General features: G+C 45.4%; 1 protein-coding gene across 3 annotated transcripts in view; it reads right to left on the reverse strand.

Moving 5' to 3' along the window:
• Positions 1–16,561, reverse strand: part of STK17A (serine/threonine kinase 17a) — an 805,673-nt gene that overhangs the window by 562,844 nt on the left and 226,268 nt on the right. The gene's annotated exons all lie outside the window — the stretch shown is intronic.

Raw genomic sequence — 16,561 nt, forward strand, 5'->3', positions numbered from 1 at the left:
CTAGGGTGGTCCATATGGAAGGATATTACAAAGCACCATGCAGCCAAAACTGGCTCTATTCCTGGAAATTATGTCTAATTTGTAATGTGAAATAAAGGTAGGAGACCTTGGCCAAGAGCCAGCTGTACAAATATCAACAATCGACATTCTGGAGGAAAAGGCTTGAGAAGTTGCCAGAGATCTCATTGAATGAGCTTTGACATGCCCCAGCGAGGGCAAACCTTTTGATGAATAAACAAAGAAGATGCAATCTCGCAACAATCTGGTCAGAGTAGATTTAGCAATTGCTGTGCCTTTCCTCACATCTGAAAAAGATATAAAACTGCTGGTCAGATTTTCTAAAGGATTTTGTCCTGTCCAGATAAAAACATAACTGTCTATGAACAACCAGAAGATGCAGTGTGTACTCTCTCTTATTCTGGTAATTTGGTAGGAACTGGGAGATGAATGGACTGGCTAATATTGTCTTCTGTGGCCACTTTAGGTAAAAAGGATGGATTGGTCCATAAGGAAACTATCCTTATAGAGAATCAATCAAGGAGGTTTAGCAGAGAGGGCTTAGAGCTCAGAAACTCTTTTCACTGACGTTAATAGCAAACAAAAAAGCTATTTTCCAGGAGAGAAACTTCAGATCCACTTTAGTTGCCGGTTCAAATGGAGGAAGAACAAAAACTTGGAAAATCAAAGTGAGATCCAAGGAGGGGTTGGAGCTTTGATTCGGGAATGGAGTAAAAGGTGCCCCTGAGAAAAACCTTACATAGTTTGGAAGATGCTGGGGTGGCAGACTATTTCCCCAATATGGAAATATGAAATGGCTGCCAACTGAACCTTCACCATGGAATAGCTAGCTCCGTTCTGAAAGAGAAAGGCCTGGAAGTGTAAAATCACAGGAATAGGAGCCATAAAAGGCTCCATCAACTTCTGCTAAGCCGAAATACAGAAACGTTTCCATTTGCTCTTACAAATCTTCCTAGTAGAAGCTTTGTGAACTGATAAAAGGATCTGTCAGACTGGGGATGAAAGCCTGAAATGTCTAGCCATGATTGGAACTGGAGAAACTATGCGGTCAATTTTAAACCTTGAAGGTTCGGATGAGACTGCCCAAAGGGGTGGGACAACAGGTCTGAAAGAGGTTCCAGAGTCCATGGCAGACACAGTTGCTGAGACCACAGAAAGTTGAACCAAACTTGGCAAGGCCAGACAGGTGCAATGAGGATGACTTTGCTCTTCAACTGATGAGCTTTCTGAAGGAATTTGGGAATCAGGGACAAGGGTGCCAATGCATTGAACAGATCGAGAGGCCAAGCATGGACAATAGCATCTCTCAGGGGCTGTCCTGGAGGAGGGATCAGGGCAAAGAATTTGCTGCATTTGTTGCTGAGGGGAAGAGGCAAAAAGGTAGCAGCAAGGTTGACCCCGGGAAGATCATGCTTGTCACTGACTGGTTCAGAGACCACTCATGAAGCATCAATACCGTTCTGCTGAGCCTGTCTGCTAGAATGTTGGACTCCCCTGGAATGTGCGTTGTGAACAGAAAGCGGTTGGTAGAGATTGCCCATTGCCACATTCGCATTGCTTCTCGACACAGTGGGTAAGATCTGGTTCCCCCTTGCTTGTTGATGTACCATACAACAGACATGTTTTCCAACTGAACTGCAGTAGTCCCAGGAGAAAGGAAGCTGTGTAGTGCTTGCAATGCTAGAACTGCTCTTACCTCCAGGACATTGATATGTAATTTGGTCTCCTGAGACTATCATGTTCCTTGGACCGTCTGTCCCAGAAAATGCCTCACCCCACCTGGGGGGCATCCATGGTCAGGGTGACGTTTGGCAGGGGAAGAATGAAGGAACGACCCTGGCAGACTTCTAGGGAATGGAACTACCAGAGAAGAGTGTCTTTGCAAACCCTTGACAGTTTTATAGGGAGAGTCAGAATATGCTGACGCAACGACCACTGAACTGACAACATCCACTGTAGAATTTGCATGGGTAAGCGTGCTGTGGGCAATAACGTTACTGCGGCAGCCATCAATCCTAACGCTGCTCTTAGAACCAGTGTCACTGGAGTATTCAGGACTGCTAGGATTTGAGAGACATGAAACCTTAGAGTGGATACCCTGCCTGAAGGTCATAGTTCCAGCTATTTCCAAATGAACTCCAATAAAGTCTATTATCTGGACAAGACTGAGCTGCGATTTTTGTGCGTTTACACTTATGTTCAGAGTTGGAGCCAATTGTAATAGGTAATCCCTGGCTTGATTGAGTAGATGCCTGGTTGTAACGGTTACGAGACAGTCATCGAGATAAGTAAACGCATGGAATCCCTGCAGTCTGAGATGAGCTGCAACTACTGCCATGCAACTGATGAACACCCTGGGGGCTGTGATGAGGACCAATTGAAAGCATTCAGAACTGGTAATGGCTGGCTGCCAACCTGAAACGAAGACACCTTCTGGAGCACCTCTCCATTTTGATATGGTAGTATGCATTCTTCAGGTCTGAACGTAAGCACAACCCCAAACACGATAGTAGATAAATTAGGTCAATTCACCCAGTGAAAATCAGCAAAAACACCCAAAGAAGTAGATGAACGTTGTTCAGGAAGGCAACAGGATATCCAAACACATAAAATATATAGCAGTTTAATTAAACAAAACAGAAACGCAAGTGCTTTCACGGTATTACAATCCACTTCATCAGACGTACATATTAAAGTGCATTAAGCTCTCTTAAATACAATGAAACCAAAGCTAACAACCAATGATTAAAATAAAACAATCAATCAATTAAAAATGGATAACTTCAAGTTTATACAGTTCAAAAAGAACCTCATGGTATAACAATTCAAACAATTGAAACCTTTACTGAAATCTAGAAGGATTAAATAATTTATTATTAAGGTTTGATTGTACTGTTTACATACTTTTATTCATACACATTATGTATTTAGATATTTTTATGTTTGTAATACTAGTCGTGTAGGTTTTATCATACATTAACTGTTATTGAATTGTTATACCATGAGGTTCTTTTTGAACTGTATACACTTGAAGTTATCTGTTTTTAATTGATTGCTTTATTTTAATCATTGGTTGTTAGCTTCGGTTTCACTGTATTTAAGAGAGCTTAACGCACTTTAATATGCATGTCTGATTAAGCGGATTGTAATACCGTGAAAGCGCTTAAGTTTGTTTTGTTTAATTAAATTGCTATATATTTTATATTTTAAGTGTTTGGATATCCTGTTGCCTTCCTGAACAATGTTCATCTACTTCTTTGGGTGTTTTTGCTGATCCTTCAGGTCTATTGAACACATCCAGTCGTCCACCTTCAGAAGAGGTAAGATGCATTGGATCATGACCATCCTGAATTTCAAGTTTTTACTGATTTGTTCAGGAATATTAGATCCAAAATTGGCCTTAGGGCCCCTGTTTTCTTTGGTACTAAAAACAACCTTGAGTAAATGCCCAATCTGGCTCCTGGATGATGTTTTTGGAGCAGCTTTGTAATCTCTAGTGCTACTGCCTCCGTCTGATTGGGTGGCATATCTGGGAGGTAAGTTTTCAGCTTGGGAAGATATAAGGGAAAGGAGTATCCTCTGGATATGATACTTTGCAGCCACTGATAGTCTGTGATGGCTATCCTGGCTTCTGGCTGCAAGGATAAGCACCCCCGACTGCCTCCAGAGACGGAGAGTCGTGAAACCCATGACGAGCACTGAAAGGGTCTGTTGGAGGAAGAATCCTGAGACCCTTGATTCTGCGGAACCTCTCTGTCCCTGAGGTGGCGTCTACCATCCGCCCCCGCCTCTGGGTGAAAAGTCTCCCTGAGATCCTGAAAAGGACCTTGAGATTTCCTGAACCACAGTTTTTTCCTACATGCCAAGTCCTACCAAATGATCTTTGTGGAGCAAAAAACAGATTCTGATGGCAGACAAGGTCTTCCCGTTCTTCTCATTGTGGAAGAGTAGGTCACAAACTGTGGGGTCAAACAGAGATGAACGAGCAATGGATGCATTGACAAATGACTCCTTGAAAGGTTCAGCAAAGTCAAAGTGCATCCAGGCATAATGACTAATGGCAATGCCAGAACTGGCAGCCTTACAGGCCCCTTCAGCTGCATGGGCAAATTAGGAAACACTTGGAGAGTGGCCATTCTGGAGGAAAACATCTTGCATTCTATTTCAGACATGGACTCAGGTACCGAACTAGAAAGTTCCTTGATTCCACACATAGTAACACAAAAACATTCGCGGAGGCTCTCAATAATAATCTATCTAAGCAACAGAGACCTCCAAAGCAGAAATGCAAGCAGCCTCCATCCCCCAACACAACCCAAATGACACATAGCCCACAGACTCAGTGTGCCACTCGACCACAGCCAATAACGCAAAACAATGTACCCAACAGACTAGTCATAGGTGGCTTTATAGTCAGGCACACTGATGTCCCACTCAAAAGGTTAAACAAGGAGAAGGTTACCGTCAGCTGCCTGTTGGGTGCCAGGATCCGCCACATAACCCATGCACTCAGGTCGCTCCACAAGTACAAACATGATTCTGTCATTGTCCATGTTGGTGTGAATGACCTGAGACGTACCTCCCTGGACTACATAAAAAGAGACATGGAAGAGCTCTCCGATCTTGTAGCCCAGGAAGGTATGACCCTAACCCTGAGTAGCATTCTGCCATTGCCCAGAATGATACCACAGTACAAGGACAAAATTATTGACTTCAACAATGGGCTAAGCTTCTGGTGTCATTCTAAAAGGATCCAGTATCTGTCTGCTTGGGATGACATGGTCAACAGACCATGATGCTTTGCCACAGATGGCCTGCACCTGTCGCCCCTGGGATTCCAGATTTTGGCTAAGGCTTTTGCTGCCCCTATAGTGCCTTTTTTGAGCAAGGTTCAAATAACAAATTCACCACTGCAACAGGAACAGGCAAGCAAAAACTGAGGGTAATGCTACTCAATGCAGGAAGTCTAAATCTCAAAATGCACTCACTCGAGGCATTCCTTAAAATGGAGAACATCTATATCTGTGCAGTGACTGAGACCTGGTTCATGGCTCCAGAGAGCACCCCTGCACTACCAAACTATAACTCATACCACACTTTTCGGCCATGTAACCTGGACCGAAACACCAAAGGCGGAGGTGTGTCCATATTCATTAAGGATATCCACACCTACAGGTAAGTTGCTCAACATAATGCATCCGAGGTTATCCACGTGCAACTAATTCTGGGCAAAACTGCAATCCAAATTGTAGCTTGCTACAGATCCCCCACCATGCCCCAGGATTCCCACTTTTCTTTTCTTGATGTACTGGAAAATATTAGGGTTCAACCAAACACCCTAATAATGGGCGACTTCAACTACCCCACCATTAACTGGGAAAATTACTCGTGTACCAACTCCTTAGCTCACAGCTTTCTGGAATTCATAAACTCCAATGCCCTGAATCAACTTATCCACACCTCCACCAGGGGAAACAATATCCTAGACCTAGTCATTACTAACATGAGTGACCGATGTTCTACACCTGAAGTCAACTCCTCGTTGGTCCGATCCGACCATAAGCTAATCACCCTTGATATCCACGTCCCGCCCCCAGGCCCCATTAAGGAAACCACATTAAAAAAATTTCTCCAAAGCCAACTTCATGCTTCTTAAGACAGAAGTGGTGAACTTCATGACACCCATGCAGATGAACAATACAGTTACAACTGCTGAATCCTACACAAATGAACTATAAGCACTTACACGAGGGCATGGATCATGCTCTCCCAAACAGAACCAAGATGCTATCCTCTAAAAAATGGAAGCCAATCTGGTGGTCCCCTGTCATAAACAAACTATACAACAGAAGGAAGAAACTGTTGCAATAGAGAGTAAAATCCCATGAGTGGAAGAGCTCCCTGGTCAGCCTCAGTAAGATGCTGAGATCCCTTATAAGATCCTCCAAAGCTAGCAACAAAAACAAAATTGCCACTAATTCTAAGGACAACCACAAAGCATTCTATAGCTAAGTCAAGAATCTCGATGGCAACACCCAGATCTGCTCTTACAGCACAACGGCATGTAAATTACAGAACCAACTGATATTGCCAACGTCCTGGCACATAGGTTCAGTGCTAACTTTACCCCCCCACCCCCCACCCCCTAAAGGGCCCATATCTATACAGGAAGAATGCAGAGTCTCTGTAATCACAACTACGCAGGTAAAAGCTGCACTCTCTAAAGCCAAAAACACAGCATCCATGGGACCGGACAACATCCCAGGCTGCGTTTTACACGAACATCAGAACGAACTGGCTCCCCACTTAAGCACCATGTTCAATAATAGCCTTGCATCAGGCTTTGTGCCCACTGAATGGTGCACAGCAATAGTTATCACACTCCACAAAGGGGAAGCCACCACTGATCCCGGGGAACTATCGACCTATTAGCCTGACGAGCCTGGTCTGCAAGGCCATGGAACGTATCATCATGGAACTCATAAACAAAGACATTGGCAACCTCCAAACTCTGGATCCCACCCAGTTCTGGTTTGTGAAAGGCAGATCACGCCTCCTGAACCTAATTGACTTCTTTGAGGCAGTCACCAAAGCCGTAGATGAGGGTAAGGTGGTTCACACATCCTATCTTGACCTCGCCAAGGCTTTCAACACCATCCCCCATTCTGGAGTTATAGCTAAACTCACTAAACTAGGTATAAATCCCTATGTCACAAGATGGGTTCCCAACTGGCTCACGGACAGAACCCACACTGTAAAAGTTGCAGACTCCAAATCTGACCTCAAAGCAGTGACAAGTGGAGTACCACAGGGTTCCGTCCTGGGACCTCTGCTGTTTGGTATCTACTTCTCTGAAGTACAGGCTAACACAGAAGGCCTCGGGCTAACGAAGTTCGCAGATGACTGACTGCCAACTAGTAGCCATAGTCAAGTCCCCAAATGATGTCGACATCCTACAGAAGGGCCTCGCTGAGACAGATGCCTGGTGTCAGAGCCATGGCCTCAAGCTCAATGCCAAAAGTGTCATCCCCTTTGGTAAAAACTTGGTACCCATGAAGTACCACATAGGCAGCAATCTACTTAACATCGAATGTGTGATAAGAGACCTTGGGACCCAGGTGGACAGTAGTCTCTCCTTTGATTTTTACATCGCCACAGTAGTCAGGAAGTCCTTCTATGTGGCACACCTCATCACAAAAGGGTGCTCATCCAGGAAAAAAGAGGTCATTGTTCCCCTCTACTCGACACTCAGACCCATTATAGAGTACAAAGCCCCTTTTGGAATGTACCTAACAAGACATCTGCAGCAGCTGGAAAGGCCACAGGACTACCTCACAAAGAGGATTACTGGCCTCAACCAAATGCCCTACACTGACCGCCTCAAAAACTTCAGCTTTACTCTGTAGCATATCGCCTACTCCAAGGTGATCTCTGCCTAACATATAAAGCTATGTCAAACCCAGAGCTGTTGGACATGCTACACCTAAAGAAATCCTAATCCCTCCGAGCTACACGCTCTAATGACCTAAACCTTGTCACCACAATAAACAGGACATGATAGAGGGATAGATTCCTGCCCCAGAGACTTCCCATACTCTGGAACAGGCTACCCATCTATGTCAAGCAAAGTTCTTCATTAGCACTCCAAGAAAAATCTTGAAGAGTGGATGGTAAATAGGAAATACACCCCGGGGATCACTTCTGTGTCTCTGCTCGACAGTGGCACAGGAAAATAACTTTCTTGGGTGGCGTAAGCCAGGGAAACTTGTTGGCTAGGCTTACGTAGGCCCTTGGGCCGATAGCCTAGTACCTACCTATGAACCTATGATCAGGTCCCTCTGCAGCCTGGCAAAACTGGATGAATAGTTCAATGCTTGTAAGGAAAAAGTGGATCAAGTGTAAACCCTCTTGCCAAACTTGTCCAAAGCTCTAGACTCCCTGTTATGGGGATGGACAGAGGAGCTCTCCTGAGCTAGCTCTTTTTTGGTGGCTGCGGCGACAATCATGGCATCTACTGGGTTCCCTTTAGCCCATCTCGATTTGTCTAAGGGAGCGCTTAATATCTTGTCAGCCTGCTTGGGAATGGGTTCTACAGTGTTCGGATCCTTCAATGCCCTGGTGGAAAATAGCTCAATAAAAAGATCCGCCAGCGGGGACACCCAGGATGTAGATGGGCCACTGCCAAAGGCCTCCAAGAGCACCAGTTCCTCTGGGTTAGGGCTTTGTGAAGACCATCCACACTTCTGGTGGAGAATCTCTAGGGATGTCTTCAAAGGAGACATCATCGGGTGGATCTTTGGGACCCTTCCCATTATTCAAAGTCAGTGTCTGTAGTGACGGATTCCTGCGGGGAATCCAGGTATCCCTTTTTACACCTTTTATTCCAAGGGATCTCCTTGGTAGGATACTCCAGGGAGGTGTCGGAAGAAAAATGCAGTTCCACAGTGGGAACAGGTTAGGGGCTTTGCAGTACCAACTGTCCCGGTGGAAGACGAGACACCTCAAAGACAGGCTCCATGGGGATGGGCGTCAGATCTGATGATGGGAGAAATAGGAATCTCCTAGGATGGGTGAGGACCCTCTCCACCACCACAAAGGCAGGTTGACTGCGAAGATCCGAAAATCATCCTTCTTGAGCCAAAGCCATCAGAGCAGATTACTCCTGAACCTCCACCACCCTCCGCTCTGAGGGGGGAGTTGAAGCCGAGATATTGAACGCAAAGGCTCTGAGGGGAAATGATGGCTCTGAAAACTGTGGAGTCGAAGTCAACCCCCCCACCCCCAGACACGATATCTAAGCTATGGCTCCGAGAAGCAATAAGCCCCAAAGCCAGAGACTAGCACATCAGGGAAACCATCGGACTCTAAGTGGAAATCGCTCTCAAATCAGACATCTCGTTTCTCGGGGCTACAAGACCAAACAACTCCAAAGCAGGAATTTGGATTGGAGAAGGAGCCATGGGATGAGAAGGGGAATGTTTGCTCATGGATCCAGAAGGGGACAGAGATGGCAGTACCCCCATCTGAATCTGTGCCTTGAGAAATTGTCTAACCAACCTATTTACCTAGTGTTCAGACAAGCTCTAGGTAGACCTGACTGAGGAGGATGTAGAAGGTGGTCTGAACATTGGTTTGCATGAGGCCTCCTTGGAAGGAAGGCTCCAAGTCTAAACACCAGGCTCTACGGAGACAGTTGGAACATGGGGAGCTGAGGAGTGAGGACCACAATCAATCGGATCAGCCTACCTTGGATCGGAAGATTTCCATGCCTTCCTAGGTGGCTCTGAGGAGAAGCACTCAGGGGAACACTTTTTGTGTTCCCTGGCCTCCATGGGCTTTCTAACAGAGGCTTCAGTAACTGAAGTGGAAGGTGTAGATTGAGTGGAAGGAGGAAGGAAGCCCTTCAAAACCAACTTGTTGTGGCGGTCTGCAAGAGCACACAAATTATAACCGCCACACACCTCGCACAAACTGTCTAGGTAAGCAGGGCCTAGACAGTAAACGCACTCCCTTGCGGACATCAGACAGGGAAATCTTATGCCCACAGAAGAGCATTATTTAAACCCCAATGGTTTATCTGGCTTTTCAGCCATAATAAACCAGAAGAAAAGGAAGAGAGACCAGACATACGGGAAAACAAAACCCACAAAAACTTCACTTACTACTTTAAGCTACAAAAGAGGCTTTTTTTTAAACTATATATATATATATATATATATATATATATATATATCTATATATCTATATATATCTATATCTATATGTCTATCTATATATATCTATATATATCTATCTCTCTCTCTCTCTATATATAAATATATATATATATATATATATATATATATATATATATATATATATATATATATAATGAGAGAGAGAGGAGTTGGAAGTAGGAGGAGAAAAAGGAAGAGCAATGAAGGAAAGGGCAAAAGTCAACTTACAGAACTCTAACACTAACAACACTGGAGCAAAGCAATCTTGATGCTTCTTCCCTGAGCAGCAAGAGAGATTAGAGGTATTCTGGGGGAAGGAGGAATTATGGGTTGGAGAGGAGGAGCCTGAGCATCGAATCCTGAGCTTGAAAAGCAGCTGAGTTGGATCCAAGGTTGGATCTGAAACTCACAAGTGGAGGAACGAATGAAAATGACATCAGATCCTCAGATCGGAGGGCTCCGAAAAAATAGGTGGAATATGAGAAATGACAACAGGCTGTAAAGAAAGTGCAGTTGTGTACACTTACCATCAATGTAGATGTTCGAGTGTATTCATCGTTGCAGTTATCACTTGGTGGGTTATCCCTGCTGGGTAGCCCTCAGCCGGCCTGAATACCAGAGTAAAGGATTTCCCCTCCTGAGTTGGCTGTCTGGAGACTGAGGCTGCCGTCAGGTAGTCAGGGCTATAAAATGAGGCACCTGATGCCATTACATCAGTTTTTCTTGCCCCCAAAGATATAAGCCCTTAAGACAGAGAAATAAAAATAAAATAAAAAGGGGAGAAGGTGGGAGGGAAACAGGACTGCAACAGTAAATACACTCGAACATCTACATTTATGGTATGTGTACACAACTGTACTATGTTTTTCATGTTTCACTGTTGCAGTCATCACTTATGGGAAGATTCCCAAAGCTGTAAAAAAAGGGTGGAGGAAGGACGAGATGGGTTTAGAGCAAGCACTATATTATATTAAGGAGATACCAGCATGCCCTACAGGACTGCAAATGAAAGGCTGCCTTGGTCAAGGTAGCCAGCTGGTAGTGCCTGGTGAATGTGTGGATGGATGTCCAGGTAGCTGCTGGCAAAATATCCTTGGTTGGGACCCCTCTCAGGAAGGCAGTGGAAAATGAGGCTGCCTTAGTGGAATGTGGTCCGATGGATTTGGGAGGACTCTTTCCATGAAAGGAATAGCAAAAATAAATGCAATCAGAGATCCATTTAGAAATGGTCTGCTTGGAAATGGGTTTCCCTTCTGCCCAAGGGATGAAAGAAACCAGTAGCTGGTCAGATTTCCTAACTGACTTGGCCCTACCTGGGTAATATCTCAATTGTTTATGCACATCTAGTGTATGCAAAACTCTTTCCCCTTTATTTTGTGGGATGGGAAAGAAGGTGGGGAGGTGGATGTCTGGGTTGAGGGTTAGGCATAAAGGAGGGGCTGATCCTAAGAGACACCCTGCCAGCATGGAAAATAATGAAGGGTTCAGTGGCTATAAGGGTCTGCATTTCTGAAACTTTCCTTGCTGAGGTGATGGCCAGCAAGAAGGCAGTTTTCCAAGAAAGGTATTTTAGGTCAACTGAAGCAGCTGGCTCAAAGGGAGGTAAAGTCAATTTTTCCAGGACAAAGATCCCACACTGGTGCAGGTGGCCTTCTAGGTGGCCTGATGTGTGCTACACGCCTAAGGAACTGTTTTAACAGGTGTTGAGAAAATAGAGGAGTGGTTTCTGGCCCAGATATTGTGGCGTATTGGCCTTTTGGGCAGTTTCTTCAATCTCTTTCAACTTTCTGGCTTAAAAGCCCGTGTCTGCGCTTGTTTCCCCCCTTCCTGTAACTAGTCTAGTCCAGTGTCCAAGACGGTTTGTAAGCTTCTGAGCCCCCCAAGCCTTTCTATGTTGGTGGGGAAACCTTCTAGCTTATCAGTGGGAGTGGTAAGTACTAGGTAGCCTATCTACTACAAGAGGAGTGGTTCCTTGCCCAGAAATTGTAGTTTATTGGCCGTTTCGACAGTTTTTCCATCTCTCTCAACTTTCTGGTTTAAAAGTCTGCCTTTGCGCTAGTTTCCAGTTTTTCCTGTAACTAGTCTAGTCCAGATACAGACTTGCTGTATTCAGGACTGTTTGCAAGCTTCTTAGCGGTGCCAGTCTGCTCTTCAATTTTTCCCTTAGATCTACTAGTTCTCTCCTCTCCTGCACTTTACTTGTTTACTAGTCTAGCACTTTACCAGACTTCTTGTAGCAATTATTGTAGCACGCAAAAGTGCTACCAGCACTAAACATTCTTGAAGGAAACAGATCCAGTACTTATTATCAATACCCACCCCTCCAGGCATGTCTAAAGGTCAGTTCCCTATGCTTTCTCTATTAACCTGGTGAACCTGGGCATCCTGAGGCAATGTAGCAACTTGCCTCATGTACACAGACAACCCTCTCCTCTTACCTTCCAACACTCAGACTTGTGACAGATGCACTTACATATCCAAATTGGAAGCCATGCACTCTCCAGCCAAGACCGGAATAGCTGGTCAAGAGGAGAAGATCGACACTTGCACCACACCGCATGGAACACATAGCCTTCCACAACACACACCAGCACTGCCTTCACATAAAAACACAAACCACAGACCCACCTTCGTGGCGGCTCTCAATAAAAATTGACCCAAGCAGCAGAGACCTCCAAGGCAGAAATTCACTCGACCACCACAACACTAATCACGAGACACACAAGTCCCGTAAAGTGTGCCACTCAAACAAAGCCCCTAAGGAAAAATAGCATGCCCAACACACTAGTCATAGGTGACTCGATAGTGAGGCACACTGATGTCCCACTCACTAGGTTGAATAAGGAGAAAGTAACAGTCAGGTGCCAGGATCTGCCACATAACGAATGCACTCAGGTCCCTCAACAACAGGTACAAATATGACTCTTGTCATTGTACAACATGTGGGTGTGAATGACCTGAGACATACCTCCCTGGACTACACGAAGAGACACATGGAGGAGCTCTCAGATTATGTAGCGCAGGTGCGTATGACCCTAGCCCTGAGCAGCATCCTACCATCACCCAGAATGACACCACAATACAAGCAAAAATGATTGTTTTTAAAAAATTGGCTAAGTTTCTGGTGTCATTCTAAAGGGATCCAGTATCTGTCTGTCTGGGATGACATGATTGACAGACCTCAATGCTTTGTCAGAGATGGCCTGCATCTGTCAGCCCTGGGCTTCTGGATACTGGCCAAGGCTCTTGCCAGCGCTATAGTGCCTTTTTTAGGTGTTGCTCCAAAGACCAAATTACCATCGTAACAGCTACAGACAAATGCAATCTGAGGGTCATGCAGCTCAGTGCCAGAAGTCTAAATCTCAAAACACACTCACTTGAAGCACTCCTTAAAATGGAGAACATCGACATTTGTACTGCAACAGAGACCTGGTTCAAGGCAACAGAAAGCACCCCTGCACTACCAGGCTACAACTCATTCTACACCTTTCGGCCCCAGAACTTGGACTGAAGCTCCAAAGGCGGTGGTGTTTCCATATTCATAAAGGATGTTCACACCTCCAGACTGGTAGCCCAACATAATGCATCAGAGATACTTCAGGAGGGGCTAACATTGGCTAAGACAGTGATTCATGTCATAGCCTGCTATAGGTTCCCAACCATGTCCCAAGACTCGCACTCCACGTTCCTAAGCAACCTGGAGAATATTAGGGTCCAACCTAACACTCTCTTACTAGACGACTTCAACTACCCCTCCATTAACTGGGTGGACTACTCGACTACTCATGTACCAATACACTTGCCCAACGTTTATTGGAGTTCATTAATTCCAATGCCCTGGACCAGCTCGTTCTTATCCCCACTAGAGGTAGCAACATCCTTGACCTGGTCATTACTAATATGGACGACCATTGCTCTACACCAATAGTCAGTTCCCACCTGGTTAGATCAGACCACAAACTAATCACCTTGGAAATCCACATCTCTCAGCACCCCCCCCCCCCCGCACAAAGATAACCACCATAAAAAACTACTCCAAAGTTAACTTTGGGCTCCTAAAAACAGAGGAGACTAACTTCACGGCACCCATCAATTGGAGAATAGTTGCAAGACCGCAGAATCATGCAACAATGCACTGTATGAACACGTGCACAAATGCATGGATCTCGTCATACCCAACAGAACTAAGACGCTCTCCTCCAAGAAAAGGAAGCCAATCTGGTGGTCCCCTGCCATAAACAAAGTCTACAACAGGAGGAGGAAATTGATGTGGAATAAGGTGAAGTCCCAAGACTGGAAAAACTCCCTTATCAGCCTTAACAAAAAGTTGAGATACCTCATCAAATCCTCTAAAGCTAGCTATGAAAAACGAATTGCAGCAGATAGCAAAGACAACCACAAGGCCTTCTATAGTTATGTAAAGAATCTCCGCAGCAATACTCAGATTTGCTCTGACCTACTGCACAATGCTACCTCATATACCAAGCCAACAGATATTGCCAGTATACTGGCCAACAGATTCAGTGCCATCTCTACCCCCCCCCCCAAGGACCAATCACAATACCAGTAGATTACCAGGCACCCAGTATTACTGCTGCACAGGTTAAAAACAACATTGTCCAAGGCCAAGAATACAGCTTCTATGGGACCCGACAATATCCCTGGTTGTGTTCTACATGAACTACAGAGTGAACTGGCACCTCACCTGTGTGTCCTGTTGAATAATAGCCTCACCCTCGGGCTTTGTCCCTATCAAATGGTGCACTGCTACAGTCATCCTTCTCCACAAAGGAGGAGAGGGACTACAGACTTTGGGAACTGTCGTCCCATTAGCCTGACAAGTCTGATATGCAAAGCTAAGGAACACATCATCATGGACCTAATAAAGAAGGATATAGGGAATCTCCAAACTCAGGATCCCACACAGTTTGGTTTTGTGAAGGGTATAGCAAGCCTGCTCAACTTGGTCAACTTCTTTGAGTCAGTCACCAGAGCTGTGGATGAAGGAAAGGTGGTTCATACAACCTACCTTGAGCTGACCAAGGCTTCTGATACCATTCCCCACTCAGGAATCATAGAAAAACTCACTAAGCTTGGCATCAACCCCTATTATCACTAGGTGGGTTGCAAACTGGCTCACAGAGAGAACCCACAGTGTGAAAGTAGCTGACTCCAAGTCAGACTGCCGACTAGTCATGAGTGGAGTCCCACAGGGTTCGGTCTTGGGTCCTCTCCTGTTTGGTATCTACTTCTCTGAAGTCCAGACCAACACAAAGGGACTCTGGCTGACAACGTTTTCAGATAATTGCAAGTTGGGAGCTATTATTAACTCCCCAAGTGATGTTGACATCCTACAGAATGGCCTCACTGAGACCAACGACTGGTGTCAGAACCATGGCCTTTAGCTCAATGCCAAAAAATGTGTTGTCATCCCCTTTGGGAAAAACCTGGTTCCCATGAATTACCACATTGATGGCAGTTCACTGAACACAGAAGGCGTTATAAGAGATCTGCAAACACAGGTTGACAGCAACCTTTCTTTTGATCACCACATTGCCACTGTGGTCAGAAAGTTCTTCTATGTGACACATCTCATTACTAAGGGTTTTGCATCCAGGAAGAAAGAGGTCATTGTCTCCCCTCTACTCTTCCCTCATTAGGCCAATCAAAGTACAATGCCTCATTTGGCATGTACCTCACTAGACACCTGCAACTGGAGAGGCCACAAAAATACCTCACAAAGAGGATCCTAGGCCTTAAACACCTGTCCTACATGGACAGACTCAAAAAACTCCAACTATTCTCCGTCGCATATCGCCTACTTAGAGGAGATCTCTGCTGGACTTACAAAGCCATGCCTGACCCAGCTCTGTTAGAAATGCTACAACTACAGACATCCCAATCCCTCTGCACCACACACTCCAGAGACCTCAGCCTCATTACCACAATTAACAGAATATGCTGGAGGGACAAGTTCATAACCCAGATACTGCCCATGCTATGGAACAGATTTCCCATACATGTCAAGCAAAGCACCTCGCTGACTCTCTACAAGAGATATCTTGATGAGTGGATGGGAAACAGAAAATTCACTCTGGGGATAACTCCAGTGGTACTACTCGACAGAGGCACTGAGAATCAAGATCGGGTGGCACTATGCCAGGGTAATCCTATGGCTAGGCTTGTAAAGGCCCCAGGGCCATTAACCTAGCACACACCTATAAACCTAACCGCATGGACAAAGGCCAAGATAGCAGAGGCATGCGTCTTGATGGAGGAGTAAGACTATCCCTTTTCTAGCAACTCTGCCAGGTAGTCCAGAACCAATGGCATAGTGGGATGGGTGCTGTTGACCCCCTTGCTCTGGCAACAGAAAGTAAATCTTTTCCAGTTGGCAAAGTAGGATTTTCTGGTGCTAGGCCCCTTATAGCCTACGTAATGACATTTAGAACCTGCCTGCTGAAAGCTGTGGTGCCATCCGCTTTTGGGGTATCAGCCATGTGGGGAGGTTTGGATGCAGTACCATCCATTTCTTCTGAGTTAGAAGGTTTGCTGTGAGAGGCAGGTTCATGGGAGGTTCTTTGGCTAGACTGAGGAGCAAGGGGTACCAGTGCTGTCTGGGACAATGAGAATAGCCTTTGGTCCTCCCTCCCTGATCTTGAGAAGAACCCTGGGAATCACGGGCAAGGGGGAGGAATGTGTACACAAACAAGTTGCCTCAGTGGAAGGAAAGGGCGTCCACCCTCCATGCTTCTGGATGAAACTCTCTGGAGCAGAACTTGGTTAGCTGGCAGTTTTCCAAGGTTGCGAAAAGGTCTATGTCTGGG

This window comes from Protopterus annectens, chromosome 3.part0 (genome assembly GCF_019279795.1).
Source record: "Protopterus annectens isolate FY-2018-M chromosome 3.part0, PAN1.0, whole genome shotgun sequence".
Classification (NCBI taxonomy): domain Eukaryota; kingdom Metazoa; phylum Chordata; order Ceratodontiformes; family Protopteridae; genus Protopterus; species Protopterus annectens.